The sequence below is a fragment of the Sus scrofa genome, chromosome 7, assembly GCF_054392235.1.
Source record: "Sus scrofa isolate SSC_HxYL_T2T_F1_AM1 chromosome 7, Sscrofa_HxYL_maternal_Yorkshire_Landrace_v2.0, whole genome shotgun sequence".
NCBI classification, from domain to species: domain Eukaryota; kingdom Metazoa; phylum Chordata; class Mammalia; order Artiodactyla; family Suidae; genus Sus; species Sus scrofa.
In genome coordinates, this window is record NC_139389.1 from 64,618,597 (window position 1) to 64,634,850 (window position 16,254).

General features: G+C 46.9%; 1 long non-coding RNA gene across 1 annotated transcript; it reads left to right on the forward strand.

The window, feature by feature from the left end:
- The first annotated feature begins 635 nt into the window (after positions 1–635).
- Positions 636–15,835, forward strand: LOC146401633 (uncharacterized). Its single transcript, XR_014810509.1, has 2 exons — positions 636–998; positions 13,816–15,835. It is a non-coding gene; the product is annotated as an uncharacterized LOC146401633 (long non-coding RNA).
- The last annotated feature ends 419 nt before the right edge of the window (positions 15,836–16,254 follow it).

Below are 16,254 nucleotides of genomic sequence, written 5' to 3' on the forward strand. Positions count from 1 at the left end.
ACCACAGCAACAAATACAGCTCTTTTATCCGTGGAGCTAGGAGGGATCTCAGCGAGAGTGAAGTAGAGTTTTAACTAAAGAACAAACACCCGGAGTTCCCATCGTGGCGCAGTGGTTAACGAATCTGACTAGGAACCATGAGGTTGCAGGTTCGGTCCCTGCCCTTGCTCAGTGGGTTAACGATCCGGCGTTGCCGTGAGCTGTGGTGTAGGTTGCAGACGCGGCTCGGATTCCGCGTTGCTGTGGCTCTGGCGTAGGCCGGTGGCTATGGCTCCGATTCAACCCCTAGCCTGGGAACCTCCATATGCCGCGGGAGCAGCCCAAGGAATAGCAACAACAAAAGACAAAAAAAAAAAAAAAAAAAGAACAAACCCCCCCTTGGCTAAGAAGGCAGCTGCAAGCCTTTCCAGCTGTGCTCATCACTATGCCACCCTTCTTGTAATAATGTAACAACTGTGTGCTCTCTGTCCAAGCCAGCAGCCCTGCTAATTAGGTACCCAGCATTGCTTATCAGTTCTGCTTCTGTAACCTTGCTTGCTCAGTTTCTTAGGGAGGAACACTGTCTGCTTGGGGATGGGGGAGGTCCGGGATGCTTACATGGCAAAATCAAGACCTTGTAGTGTATAAAAGTTACTGAGAACAAAGACCTGGTGCTCAGACTCTGGAGGTGACTCCTCTGAGCCCGCACCGGTGCTGAATAAACCTTGCTTTTCCACATCTCCGAGTTGCTGTTTGTCTCCTTCCGTTGCCAAGGTTTTTGTGGTTTCCGCAATATTTTTGGTGCGTTGGCCGGGAAGCCGACAACCGAGCTGGCCTCTTGTGCCACCGTTGTCGGGGAACCGGGGAGGCCACGGTCACCGGCCCGGTGACAGGTGGATAGCGCGCACCGGCCATTTTGCCGGATCCAGACCCTCACTCGGGCCGTGGCCTTGGCCCACACCGCTTCCCGAACGGACTCAGGAGAGTGGAAACAGGTTCCTGGACAGGACGTCGGACTGGTGAGTGCCCCAGGGACATCTGCCCAAGTCAGGACACGCCATACGGCGGAAGGAGAGACTGATCACTTCTCAGTGACCAAAGGGTCACTCAGGTCAGGGTTTGCTCCCTTGGGATCAGGAGGCTTGTCAATCCTGGTGTGTGTGTGTGTGTGTGTGTGTGTGTGTGTGAGAGAGAGAGTGACTGGAGAGAACGAGAGCCCGTGCTCCACCGTCTTTGGACTACGGAGCCAGAGTGAGTCCTAACCTGCAGTTCCGCGGCGACCCTCATACGGCTTATGGTGGCCCTCTTCGGGGGGATCCTGACGTTGGGGTTTATACAGTCCCATCTATGCTAAGAGGTGCCTGAAATATCTCCTCTGGGGGAGCAGTCAGGCGGACGAAGCGGTTGTTATCTGAGGCCTTGCCCTCACTGTTTGTCTTGCGTCACTGGCACAGGGTGGGACTTCACACAATGGGTAAATCGGCTTCCAAGCCCACTGTCTTAGAGTGTATGGTTAAGAATTTTAAGAAAGGATTTTCTAGAGATTATGGTGTTAAGCTGAGTCCTGGAAAACTGTGTACCCTCTGTACCCTAGAGTGGCCCTCCTTTGATGTTGGCTGGCCTCTGGAAGGGACCTTAGATGTGTTCACAGTTGCAGCAGTATTTAATGTTATAACAGGAGACCCTAGACACCCAGACCCATTTCCATATATTGATCAATGGTTGGAAATTGCCTATTTGAGGCCCCATGGGTTTGGTTCTGCACCACAGGCCAGGGACAGTGTAGGGTGCTAGTAGCCCAGTCCAAGAAGAAAAGCTTGACTCAAAAGAAGGTGCCACCTATTTATCAAGGGGAACCTGAGGACTCGCCCCCTATGCCACCACCTTATGTGCTGCCGGCCCCACCTCCAGGAGCCGAAGGTCCCCAGATGCCAGATAGCCCACCGCCTTCTGTTTCTCCTCCTCCTTCTGCTTCTGAAGTTCCCGAGGCGATATCACCCCCGCAGCCAGATTCTCCAGAACCTATGAGCAGGCGTCTCCGTTCAGCTCAGGGAGCAGCCACTCCAGCATTACAAATGCCCTTATGGGAGACACAGGAACCACAGCAAGTCGCCCCCAATGGGACCATACAAGAGGGGGGACGTTTTGATTATTACCAGCCCTTTTCCACTGCCGATCTCCTCAACTGGAAAACACCATACTCCCTCATTTTCTGAAAAGCCTCAGGCGCTGATTGATCTCTTAGAATTCATTTTCCAGACACACTGTCCCACCTGGATGGACTGCTGGCAACTCCTTTTTACTCTATTTGACACTGAAGAGCGCTGGCGAATTGTAACAGAAGCCCAAAAATGGCTTCAGGCCAATGCGGGGGGGGTCGAGCAGACTTGGCAAACTGGGTGAGGGAAGCCTTCCCAGAAGAAAACCCCCACTGGGACTATGACACTGAAGAAGGGAAACGTGGAGAGGACAAGAAGGCAGAGGAGTAGGGGGACATGCTCGCCCTCTCCCACAAACACAACAAAAAAAGCACATCTACAGAATAAATGACTCACACAGAACAGCAACCAATCGCTGGCAGAAGAACCTAAACTCCAATAACGGCAAGAAGTTCATGACATTGCTGGGCAGAAAGGGAGAAAAGAGGAGAGTGAGAGAAGGTGAATCTGAGCGGGACGGGCGCTCCCGAAAGGGAACTGCGGAGCAGAAAGGGATCCCGCACCCTGGAAAGTCACCTACATGGGGGAAAGATCAAATGAACTGGAGCAATCTCCAGATGCAGAGAAGAGTGTAGCAGTAAGTTGGAGTACGGAAAAGCTGATCAAGAACCGAACGGACCATCTGAACTATGGGCACAGTCACCAAAAATTGAGACGCCTGGGTGGGGCTGGGCACCGAATCCTCGGCTCCAGAGGTTAGTCCCCGGGAAAGGGCCGGGGACGCCTGGGTGGGGACTGGGCACCGAGACCTAGGCTCCAGAGGTTAGTCCCCAAGAAAGGGCCGGGGGACGCCTGGGTGGGGGCTGGGCACCGAGACCTAGGCTCCAGAGGTTAGTCCCCGGGCTGGGGGGGCGGGGTGGAGCGGAAACTGCCTGAGAGGTCTAGAAACCATTTGACAGGGCAGAGACTGCCTGGGAGACTAGAAAACAAAGCTGTCGCAGAGGAAGGGAGCAATACTCTAGGGGCGGGGAAGTGGAAAGCCACATCAGAGGGAACCTAGGAGAAGAGCCTGGTCTGCACCCGAGCTGGGGAGGGGAGAGAAGAAGGGGTGGGTCCCCATAGAATGCCCCCCATGCCACAGCAAGCTTACAGGCCCGCTAGCTAGCTGAAAACTCTGCTTCCCAGTGCATCCCCTCCCCCCACCCCCACCACCCGCTACGCTCTCGCCAAACCTGGGGCTGCCTGCCATCCAGGAGGGCTGGCCTCAACAATTGCCTGAAGCCTACCACCACAGGGGCTGTCCCTGCACAGGCCTGCTTGCCCTTTGGAGGGGCTACACTTCCGCAGAGCAGCACCAAACACCACCAGCCCCCGAGAAAAGGCCTGCAGCCCAGAAAAGCTAGAACAAGCTTAGCCAGGCAGTGAATAGATCTGCCTAATTCTCGGATGGTTTTTCTGAGTCGGGCTGCCCTGGGGAGGAGCCTCTTCAGTTTCCAACAGCCCTGCTACCCGCCCAAGCCTCCAGGGGGTGCCCTAGTGGATCAGCTGCATAGGACTGCCAGCTCCAGGCAGGACCCCCTGCAGCCCAGAAAAGCTGCAACAAGCTCGGCCGAGCTGGGAAAAGATCTCAGATGGTCTTTCTGAGTTGGGCTGCCCTGGGGAGGAGCCTCTTGGGTTTCCAGCAGCCCTGCTACCCACCCAAGCCCCCAGGGGGTGCCCCACTCCCACGGAATAGCTGCTCAGCACCACCAGCCCCCTGGAAGAGCCCCTGCAGCCCAGAAAAGCTTCAACAAGCTCTGCCAGACTGTGAAAAGATCCGCCTACATTCTCAGGCCGTCCTTCTGAGTTGGGCTGCCCTAGGGAAGAGCCTCTTGGGTTCTCAGTGACCCAGATAGCTGCTCCAGCCCCCAGGGGGTGCTGCACTCCTGAGGAACAGCTGCCCAACACCGCCAACCCCTGCAAGAACCCCACAGCCTAAAAACACCAGAGCAAGCTCTGTGTGACCAAGTGAAATCTGCTACCATCGTGGTGTGGACCTCCCAGTCCTGTCTGCCCTCAGGAAGTCCTCCTTTGCTTCAAAGAAACACTGTTAGCCCCATCAACACTCCAGAAAGGCCACACTGCCTCAAAAAAGATTGAACAACAACGCCAGCCCTCAGGAAATATTCCACGGCAGTGACAAGGCAAACACTGCCCGATAACGGAGAGTACAACTCCCTCAGGAGAAAGAAAACAACAAGCAAGATGAAGAAGCTGAGAAACCACCCCCAGTCAAACCAACAGGAGAACTCACCTAAAACAGTCAACAATGAAACAGATCTCTGCAGTCAGACAGACCTGGAGTTCAAAAGAGAAATAGTGAAAATACTGAAGGAATTAAGAGAAGATATGAACAGTAATGCAGATACCCTCAGAAAGGAACTAGAAAATATAAGGAGGAGCCAAGAAAAACTAGAACATTCATTTGCAGAGATGCAAACTGAACTAGGGGCAGTAAAAACCAGAATGAATAATGCAGAAGAATGAATCAGTGATATGGAAGATAGAATAATGGAAATCACTCAATCTGGTCAAAGGACAGAAAACCGAAACAAAAAACTGGAAAGCAATATAAGAGACCTATGGGATAATATAAAGCAGGCCAATCTACGCATAATAGGAATTCCAGAAGGAGTAGAAAAAGAAAAGGGGATGGAAAATATATTTGAAGAAATTATCGCTGGAAACTTCCCAAATCTAAAGGATACTGAGTTCAAGATACAAGAAGCACAGAGGGCACCAAACAAACAACCCAAATAGACCCACAACAAACACATCATAATAAAAATGGCAAAAGTTAGTGATAAAGAGAGGCTCCTTAAAGCAGCAAGAGAAAAACAGAATGTTACCTACAAGGGAACCCCCATAAGAATATCAGCTGATTTCTCTACAGAAACACTACAGGCCAGGAGGGAAAGCAAGAGATATTTAAAGTGCTCAAAGGAAAAAATATGCAACCTAGAATACTCTATCCAGCAAGAATATCATTTAAAATAGAAGGGGAAATAAAAAATTTTCCCAACAAACAAAAACTTAAAGAATACAGCAACACAAAACCCAGGTTAAAGGAAATATTGAAAGGGCTTCTCTAAACCAAAAAGAAAGGAAGGAAAGGGAAGAAAAAAGAAAAGAAAAAAGAAGAAGAAGAAGAGGAAGAACTAGGACTGAGGAACTGCAATGAGAGAGCAGTCACTCAAATAAGCCAGCATACAGATTTAATCATGAACATGCTTCAAACAAAATAAAATTAAAAAGAAAAAAATAAAAAAGAGTCATCAAAACCATAAAATGTGGGCAAGGGATGTTAGGAAATAAATACACCCTTTTTGTTTGTTTGTATGTTTCTCTTCTTAATTTTAATATAGTAATGAAGTGTTTGAACCTACAGGACCATCAGGCTAAAACACACAATTATAGGAAGGGGTTAGCATACTTAAAAAACAGGGCAACCACAAGCCAAAACCAAATATTGCATTGGCAAAAAATGAAAGAAAAATACCCTCAAGCAGATAATAACAGTAGACCATCCAACCAAAAAAAAAAAAAGAAAAGAAAAGAAAGAAAGGAAGAATGGAGCACCATAGAATCACCTGGAACACGAGGTTAAAATGGCAATAAATAATCATCTATCAATTATCACCTTAAATGTCAATGGACTGAATGCCCCAATCAAAAGACACAGAGTGGCTGAGTGGATAAAAAGGCAAAAACCTTCAATATGCTGCCTACAAGAAACTCACCTTAGGACAAAAGATACATATAGATTGAAAGTGAAAGGGTGGGGAAAAATATTTCACGCCAATAGACATGACAGAAAAGCAGGAGTCGCAACGCTCATATCAGACAAAATAGACTTTAAAACAAAAGACATAAAGAAAGACAAAGAAGGACACTACTTAATGACTAAGGGATCCATCCAAGGAGAGGATGTTACTATCGTCAACATACATGCCCCAAATACAGGAGCACCCAGATACATACAACAAATATTAACAGACATAAAGGGAGATATTGATGAGAATACAATCATAGTAGCAGACCTTAATACCCCCTCACATCAATGGACAGATCCTCTAGACAGAAAACTAATGAAGCAACAGAGATCCTAAAGGAAACAATAGAAAAGTTAGACTTAATTGATATCTTCAGGACACTACATCCAAAAAAAGCAGAATACACATTCTTCTCAAATGCTCATGGAACATTCTCAAGAATCGACCACATATTGGGACACAAAGCTAACCTCAACAAATTTAGGAGCATAGAAATTATCTCAAGTATCTTCTCTGACCACAATGCCATGAAATTAGAAACCAACCATGGGAAAAGGAAAGAGAAAAAACCTACTCCATGGAGACTAAACAACATGCTACTAAAAAACCAATAGGTCAATGAGGAAATCAAGAAGGACATTAAAAACTACCTTGAAACAAATGATAATGAAGACACAACCTCTCAAAATCTATGGGAGGCTGCGAAAGCAGGGCTCAGAGGGAAATTTATAGCAATACAGGCCTTTCTCAAAAAAGAAGAAAGATCCCAAATTGACAACTTAACCCTCCACCTAAATGAATTAGAAAAAGAACAAAAAAGTCCTAAAGTCAGCAGAAGGAAGGAAATTATAAAGATCAAAGAAGAAATCAATAAAATAGAGACTCAAAAAACAATAGAGAAAATTAATAAAACCAAGAGCTGGTTCTCTGAAAAGGTGAACAAAATTGACGAACCCCTGGCCAGACTCACTAAAAAGAGGAGAGAAAGAACCCAAATAACCACAATTATAAATGAAAAAGGAGAAATCACAACGGATACAGCAGAAATACAAAAAACCATAAGAGAATACTATGAACAACTATATGGCAACAAGTTGGACAATCTGGAAGAAATGGACACTTTTCTAGAATCTTACAGCCTGCCAAAACTGAATCAAGCAGAAACAGACCAACTGAACAGACCGATCACTAGAAATGAAATTGAAGAGGTCATAAAAACACTCCCTACAAATAAAAGTCCAGGACCAGATGGCTTCACAGGCGAATTCTACCAAACATATAAAGAGGAATTGGTGCCCATCCTCCTTAAGCTCTTTCAAAATCTTGAAGAAGAAGGAACACTCCCAAAGACATTCTATGAGGCCACCATCACCCTCATTCCAAAACCAGAGATACCACCAAAAAAGAAAACTATCGCCCAATATCATTGATGAATATAGATGCAAAAATTCTCAACAAAATCTTAGCCAACCGAATCCAACAACATATCAAAAAAATTATACACAATGACGAGGTTGGGTTCATCCCAGGTTCACAAGGATGGTTCAACATACGCAAATCAATCAGCATCATACACCACATTAACAAAAAAAAGTCAAAAATCATAGGATCATCTCAATAGATGCAGAAAAAGCATTTGACAAAGTCCAACATCCATTCATGATCAAGACCCTCGCCAAAGTGGGTATAGAGGGAACATTCCTGAACATAAAGCCATTTATGGCAAACCCACAGCAAATATAATACTCAATGGGGAAGAACTGAAAGCCTTCTCACTCAAATCTGGAACAAGACAGGGATGCCCACTCTCACCACTGCTCTTCAACATCGTTTTGGAAGTCCTAGCCACAGCAATTAGACAGACAAAAGAAATAAAAGGCATCCATATAGGAAGAGAAGAGATCAAACTGTCACTGTATGCAGATGACATGATACTCTCCATAGAAAACCCGAAGGACTCAACCCCAAAACTACTTGAACCGATTAATAAATTCAGCAAAGTAGCAGGCTATAAGATGAACATTCAGAAGTCAGTTGCATTTCTGTATACCAGCAATGAAACATTAGAAAAGGAATACAAAAATACGATACCTTTTAAAATTGCACCTCACAAAATCAAATACCTCGGAATACACCTGACCAAGGAGGTAAAGGACCTATATGCCGAGAACTATAAAACTTTCATCAAAGAAATCAAAGAAGATGTAAAGAAATGGAAAGATATTCCATGTTCCTGGATTGGGAAAATCAATATTGTGAAAATGGCCATACTACCCAAAGCAATCTACAGATTCAATGCAATCCCTATCAAATGACCCATGACATTTTCCACAGAACTAGAACAAACAATCCAAACATTTACATGGAACCACAAAAGACCCAGAATCGCCAAAGCAATCCTGAGAAACAAAAACCAAGCAGGAGGCATCACTCTCCCAGACTTCAAGAAATACTACAAAGCCACAGTCATCAAAACTGTGGTACTGGTTATCAAAACAGACAGACAGACCAATGGAACAGAATAGAGAATCCGGAAATAAACCCTGACACCTATGGTCAATTCATCTTTGACAAGGGAGGCAAGAACATAAAATGGGAAAAGGAAAGTCTATTCAGCAAGCATTGCTGGGAAACCTGGACAGCTGCATGCAAAGCAATGAAGCTAGAACACACCCTCACACCATGCACAAAAATAAACTCCAAATGGCTGAAAGACTTAAATATACGACAGGACACCATCAAACTCCTAGAAGAAAACATAGGCAAAACACTCTCTGACATCAACATCATGAATATTTTCTCAGGGCAGTCTCCCAAAGCAATAGAAATTAGAGCAAAAATAAACCCATGGGACCTCATCAAACTGAAAAGCTTTTGCACAGCAAAGGAAACCCAGAAGACAACTTACAGAATGGGAGAAAATAGTTTCAAATGATGCAACCGACAAGGGCTTAGTCTCTAGAATATATAAACAACTTATACAACCCAACAGCAAAAAAGCCAATCAATCAATGGAAAAATGGGCAAAAGACCTGAATAGACATTTCTCCAAAGAAGATATACAGATGGCCAGCAAACACATGAAAAAATGCTCAACATCGCTGATCATGAGAGAAATGCAAATCAAAACTACCATGAGATACCACCTCACACCAGTCAGAATGGCCATCATTCATAAGTCCACAAATAACAAGTGCTGGAGGGGTTGTGGAGAAAAGGGAACCCTCCTGCACTGTTGGTAGGAATGTAAACTGGTACAGCCACTGTGGAGAACAGTTTGGAGATACCTTAGAAATCTATACATAGAAGTTCCATATGACCCCGCAATCCCACTCTTGGGCGTATATCCGGACGAAACTCTACTTAAAAGAGACACGTGCACCCGCATGTTCATTGCAGCACTATTCACAAGAGCCAGGTCATGGGAACAACCCAAATGTCCATCGACAGATGATTGGATTCAGAAGAGGTGGTATATATATACAATGGAATACTACTCAGCCATAAAAAGGAATGACATAATGCCATTTGCAGCAACATGGATGGAACTAGAGACTCTCATCCTGAGTGAAATGAGCCAGAAAGACAAAGACAAATACCATATGATATCACTTATAACTGGAATCTAATATCCAGCACAAATGAACATCTCAGAAAAGAAAATCATGGACTTGGAGAAGAGACTTGTGGCTGCCTGATGGGGGGGGAGGGAGTGGGAGGGATTGGGAGCTTGGGCTTATCAGATACAACTTAGAATAGATTTACAAGGAGATCCTGCTGAATAGCATTGAGAACTTTGTCTAGATACTCATGTTGCAAGAGCAGAAAGGGTGGGGGAAAAAATGTAATTGTAATGTATACATGTAAGGTTAACCTGACCCCCTTGCTGTACAGTGGGAAAATAAAAAAATAAAATAAAAAAAAAAGAAGGGAAACGTAACCTAGAGAGGTACCGGCAGGCCTTCCTACAGGGGGCAAAAGCTTGGGCTAAAAGGCCCACTAATATAGCTAAGATCAGTGAGATACTACGAGAGCCGAATGAAAGCCCAGCCAAATTCTATGAGAGACTATGTGAGGCTTTCCAAACCTACACCCCTTTTGATCCCAAGGCCCCTGAGAACCAACGGATGATAAATGCTACCTTTGTGGGACAAGCCCAATCAGACTGCCATAAAAAGCTACAGAAATTAGAAGGCTTTGCAGGAGAGAATGCCACTAAACTGTTGGAAATAGCCAACAAGGTTTTTATTAACCGAGACCATGTGGCCCGCTCTGATGCAGAAAAGAGAATGAAACAAAAAGTGACTCTTCTGGCAGCCACCCTGTCAAAACCGGTGCCCCCAGTGGGACCACCCTGTAGGGGACAAGGCACAAGGCCAGGGAAAATGAGTCCCCTGAAACATGACCAATGCGCTTACTACAAAGAAAAGGGACATTGGAAAAATGAATGCCCCAACCGTCCTGAGAAAAAGACCAAGGCCCCACCTAGCCAGTACTGATCTGAGCCAGTCAGCACCAACCTGATCGGCCTAGCTGAGTCTGATTAGGGGGGACCAGGCTCTCTCCAACTGGGCCCCTGAGAGCCTATGGTCAGAATTCAAGTAGGGGGCCACCCCATAGACTTTATGGTTGACACAGGTGCCGAACTTTCTGTGGTTACACAACCTGTGGCTCCCCTCTCGGGGAAAGAAACCACCATTGTTGGGGCCACAGGTAACCAAACCCACAGGCCCTTCTGCGGTCCTCGACGATGTCGGTTAGGAGGCCATGAAGTAATACATGAATTTCTTTACCTGCCTGACTGCCCAGTCCCCCTGATGGGAAGAGACCTGCTGGCTAAAATGGGGACCATTCCCCAGAACTAGAGACTAAATGCCCATTGGTTTGGGCTGAAGGAAACCCACCAGGACTGGCAAAATGCCACGCTCCTGTCTTAATTGATCTAAAACCCGGAGCTCAATCAGTAAAGCTACGGCAATACTCAATTCCCAGAGAAGCTCGACTGGGAATCCAGGTTCACCTGGATAGGCTGCTTCAGCACGGACTATTAATAAAATGTCAGTCCCCTTGGAACACCCCTTTACTGCCTGTGAAAAAACCAGGAACACAGGACTACCGCCCTGTACAGGACTTGAGAGCCATAAATAAAACAACAGTCACATTACACCCGTCCGTCCCTAACCCATATACCCTGCTAGGGCTGATCCCCTCCACTGCTGAGTGGTTTACTTGCCTGGACTTAAAAGACGCTTTTTTCTGCCTCCGGGTGGCACCTGCCAGTCAGCCCTTGTTTGCTTTTGAATGGGAAAATCCACATACAGGGACAAAGGAACAGCTCACCTGGACTAGACTCCCACAAGGGTTCAAAAACTCTCCCACTCTTTTTAGCGGCGCCTTAGCTGCTGACCTGGCTGAATTTCCTGGACAAAAACTGGGCTGTGTTTTGCTACAGTATGTTGACGACCTCTTACTAGCTGGCACCACGGAGGCTCAGTGCCTAGAGGGAACAAGAGCTCTCCTTTCCCTACTGATGGAGGCAGGGTATCGGGTATCAAAGAAAAAGGCACAAATCTGCAAAAAACAAGTCAAATATCTGGCCTTCAACATCATGCAGGGCCAACAAATGCTGGGGACTGAAAGAAAGCAGGCAGTTTGTGCCATTCCTGTCCCTACCACCCGCCTGAAGGTTCGTGAGTTCCTAGGGGCAGCAGGATTCTGCCGGATATGGATCCCCGGGTTTTCAGACCTGGCCAGGCCTCTGTATGAGGCTCTAAAAGGGGAAGAAAAGGCTCCCCTTGAATGGGGACCAAGCCAGGAGACAGCGTTTCAGACACTCAAAACTAAACTCACTGAGGCTCCAGCCTTGGGACTTCCTGACGTAACCAGAGAATTTAACCTTTTTGTTCATGAGAAAAATGGGATGGCTTTGGGAGTCTTAACTCAAGAATTTGGGCCTTGGCAGAGGCCAGTGGCATATCTGTCTAAACAAATTGACTCAGTTGCTGCCGGATGGCCTCTCTGCCTCCGATCGCTGGCAGCTACCACCTTGTTGGTAAGAGAGGCTGACAAGTTGACCCTGGGACAAAATCTCAATGTTAAAGTCCCACACTCAGTTGTAACCCTAATGGATACCAGCGGCCACCATTGGCTCATGCATGCACGAATGACTCAATATCAAGGGTTACTATGTGAAAATCCAAGGGTAAAATTAGAGGTTGTACGAACTCTGAACCCAGCCACTTTTCTGCCAGATGAAGCGGGGCCCCCAGACCATAACTGCCCGGAGGTACTAGATGAGGTGTTTTCCAGCAGGCCTGACTTGACTGATAAACCACTCCAAAATCCTGACTTGGTTTTATATACCGATGGCAGCAGCTTTATGGAGGATGGAAAAAGGATGGCAGGATATGCTGTGGTATCTGATTTAAAAGTGATAGAAGCAGAGGTGCTTCCTCAAGGCTGGTCAGCACGGAGAGCAGAATTATGTGCCTTAATCAGAGCACTGGAACTCAGCCAAGACCAGCGAGTTAATATTTATACCGACTCACGATATGCCTTTGCAACTTTACATGTCCATGGAGCCTTATATAAAGAAAGAGGGCTCCTCACTGCTGAAGGAAAAGGAATTAAAAACCAGGCTGAAATCTTAAAGCTCCTAGAGGCAGTATGGGAACCTAAAGAAGTTGCAGTTATCCACTGTAAAGGCCACCAAAAGGGGATGACCCAGTGACAAAAGGAAACCATAGTACTGATGCAGCTGCCAGACAGGCAGCTCGGGGACAACAGCCAGACAAACCTAAGGTCTTGCGGGCCCCAGAAGTGCCAGCTGTCCCCAAATATTCTCCAGAGGAAGAAAAATGGATAAGGGAGGAAGGAGGAACTAAAACTAAAACGGGATGGTGGGTCACACGGGACCACCGAGTTTACATTCCAGAACAGCTGGCCTACAAACTAGTCCACCAAGAACATGAGCTAACCCACATGGGAAAAACTGCCTTAGAGACCTTACCAGGCTGGTACCATCTCATTGCTCATCTTCCTGCACTCTGCTCCTCTGTCTCCCAAAGACGCATAACCTGTTTACAGAATAATGCCCGCCAGTGGCCCCACAGACCAGCTGGGGCACAGCACTGCGGACTGTCCCCATTTGAGAATATGGAAGTGGACTTTACTGAGGTCACCCCTAGTAAGGGGGACAAATATTTACTAGTTTTTATCTGTACTTTCTCCAGGATGGGTAGAGGCCTTCCCTACCCGAACTGAAAAGGCAAGGGAAGTAACCAAGGCACTCCTGAGAGACATTATTCCCAGATATGGAATGCCTCTGACCATCGGGTCAGATAATGGACCAGCATTTGTGGCCGAAATAGTACAACAGGTGGCAAAAGCTTTACAGATCCGATGGAAACTACATTCAGATTATCGCCCTCAAAGTTCAGGGAAAGTAGAACGCATGAACCGAACCCTTAAACAGACCCTGGCAAAGTTATGTCAGGAAACTGGCTTGCCCTGGATAGACATGTTGCCGGTGGCCCTCTTAAAAGTGAGATGCTCACCCCGAGCGGGAATAGGATTCTCGCCATTTGAAATCTTATATGGAAGGCCACCTCCACTAATCAGTTTAAAAGGAAACACCAGGGAGTTGGGAGACTGGGAATTACACAAACAATTACAAGGACTGGGGCTCACTATTTCTCGGATACGTAAATGGGTCACAGACAGAATACCTGTGTCCTTAGGTATAACAGTACACCCCCACAAGCCGGGGGACCAGGTGTGGATAAAGGACGGGAAAAAGGAGCCCTTGAGGCCGGTATGGAAGGGCCCCTATACTGTAATTCTAACCACCCCCACTGCTCTTAAAGTAACAGGAATAGATGCTTGGATCCATCATTCCAGAGTTAAACCAGCTGGCCCAGCTGACGACCATGGAGAGTGGGAGACTGCCCTCGATCCGGAGAGACCTCTTCACCTGACGACGATCAGGTGAGGAGACGACGATCTCAAAGCCCTGCTCTGACCACACCGGAAGCTGGTCAGTCAACGCACGGCTGAAGCTTGAGGAATCGGCTGCCTGTGAGCCCAAATGGAAGGAGGGTTTCAAAATAAGCATTTGCATTGATGGAAGAGGCCTTGACCCTGGAACTGTGCTACATTTCCAGGGAATCACGTTTGCACTCCAACCTGCCTCTCACAGCGTCTTTCATTCCTTTTATGAAGAGATAAGAAACACCCCACCTCCCATTCCAGCCACAACTAAGAACTTGTTCTTAGCCCTGGCAGAAACTATTGCACAAACTCTCAAGGTCTCCTCTTGTTATGAATGCTGGGGAACAAACACAGGAGACCACTGGCCTTGGCAAGCCAGAGAACTGGACCCATTAGAGCCTCATAATGAGACTGCATACCCCCAAATCTCCGATGGGGTATGGCTCCTCAAAACTGCTATTATTGGGAGAAATTGTCTTGCGAGGTGGGGAGGACGGCTTAATGTTTCAGTTGGAAGCCTAACATGTTTAGGCCTGAGGTATTATAATCTGACTGCCCAAAAGACTCAGTGGTGGTCATCCTCCAATCGCTCAGAGCCCAAGCCTAATCCCTTGTCTAACTTTTCCCTCCTTCGACAAGCATGGGAAGATATCAGTACTAACATCCAGTGGTGGGCACCAAAGGGATTATATTGGATTTGTGGAAAAAATGGCCTATTCCATACTCCCTCCCAAATTGGGCTGGGGCATGTGTACTGGGAACAATCAGACCTTCCTTCTTCCTGCTCCCGCTGTCACTAGGGGAGCAACTGGGAGTTCCTATATATAGGGCACAGGGTGCCCAGAGAGACTGGAGGGCTCTCCAAATTGGAGACTGGAAAGATGATGAATGGCCCCCAGAACGGATAATTGAATATTATGGACCTGCCACCTGGGCAGAGGATGGCTCTTGGGGATATCGCACCCCTGTCTATATGCTGAACTGCATCATCAGACTACAGGCAGTTTTGGAACTTATAACAAATGACACTGCAAGGGCCTTGACTATATTGGCCCAACAACAAACTAAAATGCGCAGTGCAATCTACCAAAATCGCTTGGCCTTGGATTATTTACTTGCTTCTGAAGGAGGGGTTTGTGGAAAATTTAACTTAAGTAATTGCTGTCTACAAATAGATGACACCGGAAAGGTGGTAGAAGAAATTGCTGACCGCATGACTAAACTAGCCCATGTACCTGTACAAACTTGGAAAGGATGGGATGCAGACAGTCTCTTTGGTAAATGGTTCTCTTGGTTGGGAGGAATTAAGACAATGGTCGGAATAGTCATGGTTATACTCGCAGGGTGCCTACTTGTTCCCTGCCTTGTACCTCTCCTGCTAAGTATTATAAAAGGTTTTATAAGAACCATGGTTGAAAGAAAAACAGCCTCCCACCTGCTACTTATTAGAGGCTACCAAAGGGTTATGACTGATGATGATCTCTAAAGGGTGCAGATGCACCCTGAACATCAAGAGGGGGGAATGAAATGGAGTTTTAACTAAAGAACAACCCCCCCTTGGCTAAGAAGGCAGCTGCAAGCCTTTCCAGCTGTGCTCATCACTATGCCACCCTTCTTGTAATAATGTAACAACTGTGTGCTCTCTGTCCAAGCCAGCAGCCCTGCTAATTAGGTACCCAGCATTGCTTATCAGTTCTGCTTCTGTAACCTTGCTTGCTCAGTTTCTTAGGGAGGAACACTGTCTGCTTGGGGGTGGGGGAGGTCCGGGATGCTTACATGGCAAAATCAAGACCTTGTAGTGTATAAAAGTTACTGAGAACAAAGACCTGGTGCTCAGACTCTGGAGGTGACTCCTCTGAGCCCGCACCGGTGCTGAATAAACCTTGCTTTTCCACATCTCCGAGTTGCTGTTTGTCTCCTTCTGTTGCCACGGATTTTGCGGTTTCCGCACAAGCCAGGAATGACAGGCTTGTCTCCCTGACTCAGATCCTGGGCCTCCATGAACTGACAAAATGGGCAGTCCCATGGCTGGTTTAGAATCTGGGCCAGGAGTTCCTGGAGGCCCAGGGGCAAGGTCAAATTAGATCATCTTGGAGGAATTTATGGCCCAAAATGGCGGAAGCACAGGGATCTCTGGCTCGTGGGCTTCTGGGTTAGGGCCCACCCCATGTGGCCGCCCTGTGCCGGTGTCGCAGACAAAACAAGGCAGGGTGCCCCCTTCTCAGAAGGTGGCCATTCAGATGTCTGCCTGACCACCCCCCTCTCACGAGTTTAGGTGCCTCTTAGCAATTGGCTGGTTCATATAAGCCCCAAAC